Raw genomic sequence first — 7,620 nt, 5'->3', positions numbered from 1 at the left:
GCCCTGAAAAACAATTTATTTCACTCTCATTTTTTTATCTTAATAAAATAATCAGTACATTTGAGACATATCAATATAAAAAAAATTATTTTAGACCATTTTAAGAAAATAATTACCTACTTGTAGAAAAATCTTATACAAAATACAGTCTAAAATAAAAGGAGATTTGCATATGCTATGTTTTTAATAGTTACAGTCCCTTGAGATTTCTTTGAAAAAGGAGTTGAGTGAAGAAGGAAGTAGTTTGTAGAATAAGGAAATTGAAGAAAAATTTTAGAATAATTAAAGATTATTTAAATTTTTTTTCCAAAGAAAAAAATAATTATTCTAATCTATTAGAATTATTTAAGAAGGGGAAAGTAGGAAAAAAGAGATGTGTTCAATGCACTAGGTATTCTACAAAATAAGAATCATTAGAAAAATTATTTTTAGCACTAAGTCATTTCTTCTGTCTTCTTAAGTAGTGTTTCCAAAGTTATTCCTGACCTTTCCCAATATGAGTAAACAAATATTGTTGCAGTACTTATTTCACACAGAAAAATGTTTTTACATTACTGGATTGTCATAATTTAGGATTTAACATATTCCTGCATCTGTTCATAAATTCCAGCAGCTAGAGCAGACAAACTCAGAGGTAAAAAAATAACAGAAGTTTGGCAGTCATGAAAACAGCTGGATTCAGGGAATTTATAGAAGTCATAGTCAGCAGCATCTCTTGAATGTCATATTAAATAATCATATTAAGCTATAAAATATATGATTGATAAATGGAAATATTCCCAATAAAATACTTATAAACTAAATCTAAATCTCTGAATTAGTATTATTTAAAACACCATAGCCAGAGTTTTGCATTTATAAAAGCATATCAAGAGGAAGCTTTGAAGAGTTAGAGTTCAACAAAGAAGTTCAATTCTGGCAAGTTAATGGAATTTTAGCCTGTTTTTTCCTGAAAACTGCTGCAATCTCTTTGCCTAATGTAACCTATCTCATTTCAGTTAATGGCATTGAAGCATCCTAAAGCTAAATGGCTAAGGCTGGACTGAAATCAAAAGTAGCTCTTAGACAGGAAAATGCTAAGTGCTGTATTACAGATTTCCATCATTTATTTGCACTTACAAAAACTGAGATGAAATTGTTGGAAGTCCCTCTTTGCTACATGTTGCATGTTGCCTAGAATGATAATTTCTGACTTATTTTATCATCTGGCACACAGGACAGCTCATGGAGTCAAAAAGGCAAGTGATGACACAGCCCTAATCCATGCCAAGCTTCACAACTGCTAGAACAGGTAACAGAGCACCTTTCTCCCTGGGAAATGCTGTGTCCACCAGCACATAGATAGGAATTGTGCATGAAGGGTTTATTTCACCACACTACCTGTGTGCTCTGGAGATATCCAATAGCTTCTGGATATATCTAATTACACATTACACACCTATTAGTAGAATAAAGATATCTTTTAATGCATGATTACCCACACAGTCACTGACAAAAGGGTCAAACTCATGCTGTGGATGGTTTGGCTTGAAGCCCTGGGTATCTTTTGAAGATTTAGATGTCATTAAGAAAAATCCATTGTTTTCAGAATAATTATTTCCCTGCTGAGAAAGCATCCCCCAGTCTGCAAAACCAGTATATTAACTTAGTATAAGAAAACAATCTTATGACATCTTTTTCCACTAAGTTGGCTGTTCCGTTAAGCCATGACAATGGCAGAAACACTAATAAGAAACCAAGTGTGCAAAAATGTTTATTGATGGGATGTCAAACATGCTTAGAGACCAAAACATTTTTTTTTTTTTAAAGCAAGGTATCAGGAGTTGCATATGAGTCCACAAGCACATACTGTTTAATAAAATATAATAATAAAATATTGAAAGTAAAAATATATTATTTTTAATAATATATTTAATTCCATTAGGAGTTAAAGATAACCTGGAATTTTCCTGGCAGTTATTACTGAGAACTTTCCTTGGTCTTACGCAAAACTGAGTTTGGAGCTACTGACACTCTGCAAGAGAATACAAAAATCTTATGCATCTGTATCAAGGCTGCCTGCTTCTTTTCTGAGATACACTGGCTTAGCCAGGCAAATATGTATTGCTCTGGACTCATTCTCCTTGGGGCTCTTTTGGTCTGTCAACATGTGGAAACAAGAAAAAAGTTGCCTCAGAGGCATAAATTTTCTGAACTCCACTCCTTAGCTGATTTATGTTGCACCTTAACCCTCTCTGATAGCCTAGGGGTATGACAGTCAAGGCTGCATGTGCTGCATTTTTTAATTTTGCTATGCTGTTATAACCAATTACTCTGAACAGCAAAGACAATGAGCAGTACTGAAATTTACTGTAACATTTAGTTGGAATGGAAAGTGGCTGGTTTGCAGCAACAGGGGGAAGAGTGAAAGTAGGTAAACGAACTAAATGTTTGAAAAATATTTTAGCCCTGGACAAAAAGACTTGTTTTCATTCACAGAACAGCAACATGCATACATTCCATGTAGCCTCTACTCAGACTTCCTTGGATTGTTGCCCCTCAGCACAGAAAAATCTCCTTTTTCTACAGGATTAACAGGAGATTTTTAGGTGCTGAGGGATTTAATTTCTATAGTCTTCAGATCTTGTGCCACTTTTGTACCTTATGTTGCATGCTGAAAAATAATCTTGTCAGATATTTCCTTAGGTATGAATCAGTCTAAAAAACACAATTTTTTCATGTAATTTCTTCCAGTATAAAGGCATTTAGGCACCTCAGTGAGATACATGCTAGACTGGATTGAAAAATCTGTATTTCAAACAGGAAATAATTTAGAATAATAATAATAATTTCAAATATGAAATGTAATTAAGGAGAGGGAAGCTAATACAAATGCAATCTATTTATGAGGAGACAAGTAAGACAGTTACATTATCTCCATAAATTCTGCTTTGCTCTTTCCTATGAGTTATTCAAGCTTTCATAAAACTCATAAAGCAGGAAAAAAAATCCTGGAAGTGGTGGGGGATGGTTTGGGGTTTTTTCACGTTATATTATTAAGAGCATGATTTCCTAACCTTTAATATCTGAATGTTTGCTAATACATTCATGAATCTAAAAATTAAAGATTTTGGATTTACAATTTGAGTACTGTCACCAATTGGAATTTATGTTAAATTTAATCTTATTAGGAAAAACAGAAAAATATTAATTTTTAGATCAAAATCTTAACTTCTCTTAAAACCTCGATCACCCATCAGTTTTCTACTTCCCATATCAGTCATGAACTATTTGCCCCAAAACCATCATCAATAAAGGATTCATGTTACTTAGCCTGCAATGAACCTCTTGTTGCTTTCAGTTCAAAGGCCTCTGTGGATGTGTGGATACCTTTAGGTAATAAAAGATTTGTGATGAAACTAAGTCATTATGGCACATAGCAAAAAACAGGAATTCTAACCTTAAAACAAAAGCAATGGTATTTTACTCAGATTTTTAAAACTTGTGTCATTCTATCATAACTGATGCAAAATGTTTATTTGGTGGGTTTTGATTCAGAAAAGTTCCTGGTGGTCATCATCAGATCAATGATTTATTTTCAATTTTAAAAATTGAGTGCCTAAGTATTGGCCACTTGAATTGTGCACTGATAAGCAGGGAAATCAATTTTCCCTAAATGGGGCTGATGGACTTGTAGCAGATTGTTTTCACCATGCTCAGCAACCAGCTTCCTTGTTACCTAATGGCATCTTGTCAGTATAATGAAAACAGTAGGTCAGTGGAAAAAAAGGAAAGTGTCACCTGTGGGTCCACAAATAAAGGAGATAAGAGGGAAGAAGGCAGTAGGTTGGACATATGGATGTCACCATCCTTATTGACGCACTGCACACACAGTAGCCAGGGAAACAAAGGAGATGAAGGACAGGTTACATTTATTTACTTTAGTAACTGACAGTCCTGATTCTATAATCATTGAAGTCTAAACAGAAAGTAATACTATAAAAATATGCACTTCCCTCAATTTAACTAAATTATATATCCTTTATAGCTGTTCTTTTTGAGTGCTGATTATAGCATTACTGTGGCATCTAAATGCCTTCCAGCAGATCACTGGCAATGTGGTTACTAATTGCTATGTTAGATTTTATTAGAGAGCTTGATCTTACAAAATGTTGTAAGAGCTGCATTTGGAACAATGACAAATCCCCATTTGTCAGCATCAGAATTTCAGCAATGGACTGAAAAGTTCATATTTTCTTCAGTCTGCTACATTTCATTCCACACATATATACATATTCAGCATAGTCTGGTTCTATCTCTCCATTAAAAAAATTGAGGAAGAACTTCCAGTATTATAAAACTGAATATTTGCATCACTTGTGGGAACAAGCTACAATGTTTATAATGCTTAATCTAGGGTTTTTTTCCCTTTTCAGCTGACATAAAGAAATTAAATTGTTGGTAATACAAAAGGAATTTGTTATCTCATAGCTACTTTTGATTACCTCTAGTGCTTTTGACTAAACTGTTTAATTTATAACAGCCACAGAAATTTGTTCCTACAAAATCAACAGGAAGGCTCACATGTAGAACAAAGAACAACTCTGCTATGGCAGAGGACTTGAATGGATATCCCAGGTGGTCTCTTCTAGTATTGTACAGCCCTGAAAGATGCAAAAGGAAAGCATAACAGCTTGGGAAGCTGCATTTTTAGGAATCTTATATTGCAATTTTTTTCACTGTTTAACAAATATAAATGCTACCAATAGGTATGGTCAAATTTAAATGAGATGCAGTAAACTAGCCTTGGACCTGAAGTGCATTCAGTTTCCTAAAAGAGTAAGTAGTAAGAATTGTTATGGTTTGAAAATCAATCTTTGGAAATTTTTACAATGGCAGTGTAATCAATCAGAGAATATCTGTATACAGCATTGCATTACAGGCTTATGCATTCATGGTTGTTAATGTAAAAGAAAACAAGAAAAACTCTCCTATAACATTGTGTGTGTATATCTGTCTATATCTCTATCTAATCTCTGTCTACATCCACACACACTTGTACATATGCATATATGAAGATTGATAAAATCATATAATCACCTTTATTTTACTGACTAGTGATTGATACTGTTGTTCCACTAAAAATTCATTATTACCATAGCTCAGCTTTTAAGACAGAACATACACATTTTGTATACATCCTGTCAGTGGCTTTCCTCTGACTGAATACTTTATTAAATAGCTGAAAGCTTACCAGTAGTCCTATGAACAGCCCAAACAGGCTGTCCTAGCTTTCAGTGGATGAGTTATGACATTCAGTCATATGCCTGAAACTAAGCCATGAGTAGAAAAGTGCATTTAATTTCTGCAAAGTGAAGTCAGCTGTTAAGTATCTGCTGAAAAATTTTAGTTTAAAGCTTATAGCAACAGTAGTATTGTCAAGGAAGTCTGATAAAGTATTATGCATTTATTCTTTCTCATTCCTTCCTCTCATTTGTTTACTTGCCCCTTCTGTTTCAGTTTTTCTTCATTTTCCAGTACCCCATGATCTGTGCATTGAGCTTGGTATAGTTAGAACAATCAAACTGTAAATCAACACTCACTTGTTCCTTCATTATTTGTATGTTATGTTGAATTAAAAAAAAAAAAAAAAAAAAACGAAAAAAGAAAAAGAAAATTTTGAAAACCTTACATTAGTACATGGTGATTTAAGTTCATTGCCATAGTGACTACTGCTTATTTCTCAAGCTTAGTCTTTCTACAATAACAAAGCTATCACCCACACATCTCTCTGCTTATTCTTCCTCAAATAAACACTCTAATACACATAGTACCAGAGAATAAGTACAGTCGATACTGTACTTTGGTGTTTCTGTGAAAAATCACACAAAAGAATGTGACCTCTGTGTGTGGTGAGAACTAATGTGGAAAAATGTACAAAGATAGGAGCTAATTACTTAAAAGAGAAATAGCAGTTGCACAGGAGTAATGAATTTCTCAATATTCATCTTATGTTTTTAAAAAGTGAAGATAATATGACTTCTGATTTTTCTGAAGCCGTATTGATCTTAGGCAATTTGCAAACTTACTTTTTAAAGCAACAAATATTATTACAGTTTCTAAAATTAATCTGGTCTAAAAGTTATGTTCCTAAGCTTCCCTACAATTTTTCCTTTGCAGTGCCTCCAGTTATGCAGTTTTTCACTTGAGTTACTACCTCCTTTAAGAAAAGAAGGTAAAAAGTGTTGCAGACATTCCATAGCCTTTTCTAATTCTCCAGTCCCATTCTCTATGGAATTATTCTAAAGGGACTTTACAAAATTATGGAAGAAGATAAAAGGTTTTCAATAATTTACTGTGAAGTCACATGTAACATCTAGGATGTTATGAAGGTGTGTAAGAACCGGAGAAGTTCTATCAGTGGTAATTTATAAAGTGCCAAAAGCCCCAAAAATGTCATTTATTTGGAGCCATGTAATTCATAAAATTTGGCTTTTTTCAGCCAACGTGGTTTTTTTTTTTTTCCACAGGGAAGGAGAGAATTTTAGGTGTCTCTTAGTGTTTAATTTCATAGTCTTATCAAAATGTTATGTTTTATTTGAAAAAAAAAAGCTGAAACAAATAATTTTGAACATTTAATGGCAGTATGTAATTTTCTAATCTCACAATAGAATTTTACAGCAAATTTTATCAAGATTATGAGAAAAAAATATTTTAAAACCTTTTATAAACCTGAACAGGCTACATTTTTTTACAAAGTTCAGAACTGGTGTTCACTTACAACCCAAACCATGTATTTCCTTGAACTGACTTTTCTGTTTGATCTTGGGAAAAAAAAAAAAAAAGGAAAGGAAAGGAAAAAAAGGATATTCTATTATTTCAACTCCAATTTCAGTGTTCAGTGAAGCTATTACACATTTTCCTCATCCATTCACCACACTGGAACTTTACCAAAGCATTTGCAAGCTTTGTTGCCTCTCTTAGCAATCTGGTGCCTGGAAGGGAAAGAGCTGCAAATGTTGTTTCTCTCTCTAACCCATAGTCAAAAAGAACATTGGCATTAAACCAGTAACTTTGTTGCCAAAGCTACATTTTTATCCTCAGTGCTCTACCAGCTTCTTATTGTTTTTCACCTTCATTGACTTTTGATTTTCTTTTGCCTTCTTCTGGACAGAATTGTTGTAAAGGGGGCTTCATGGGTTGAGCACTTGCCCTGGCAGATTGACCTTACTCATCTTGGATATAGAAGCATTTCTTTCAGGTTCATGAAGAAAGATTTTCCAAAAGAGCCATTACTTCAAAGGCAGGCTGTCTGTGTAGATACCTGTCCCTTGGAGAACTTTCCATTACCTCTATGCATTCTGTCCATTACATTATATATATATTAATATATATACACATATATAAAATTCTGCAAGTTAGAAAGACCTGTAAGTCTCTTGAGCAGCCTTTTCAGCAGTGGAATTATCTCCTATTTCCTAGCTTCCCAGATTTGTCTATGGGAAGGCAGATGAAGATTTCCTTCAAAACCCTGAATCCAGGAATCTGCAGGGCAGTGCACTAATTTTCATTGAAAGGGAGTAGCAGAATTCTGAGCAGGCTTTCTGAAATAATCAAGACACAAGGAAATGCATAGCTTAT

Source organism: Lonchura striata, chromosome 4, assembly GCF_050655825.1.
Source record: "Lonchura striata isolate lonStrDom1 chromosome 4, ASM5065582v1, whole genome shotgun sequence".
Lineage (NCBI taxonomy): Eukaryota > Metazoa > Chordata > Aves > Passeriformes > Estrildidae > Lonchura > Lonchura striata.
The sequence above is the reverse complement of the archived record's forward strand: the minus strand, read 5'-3'. Positions refer to the sequence as shown.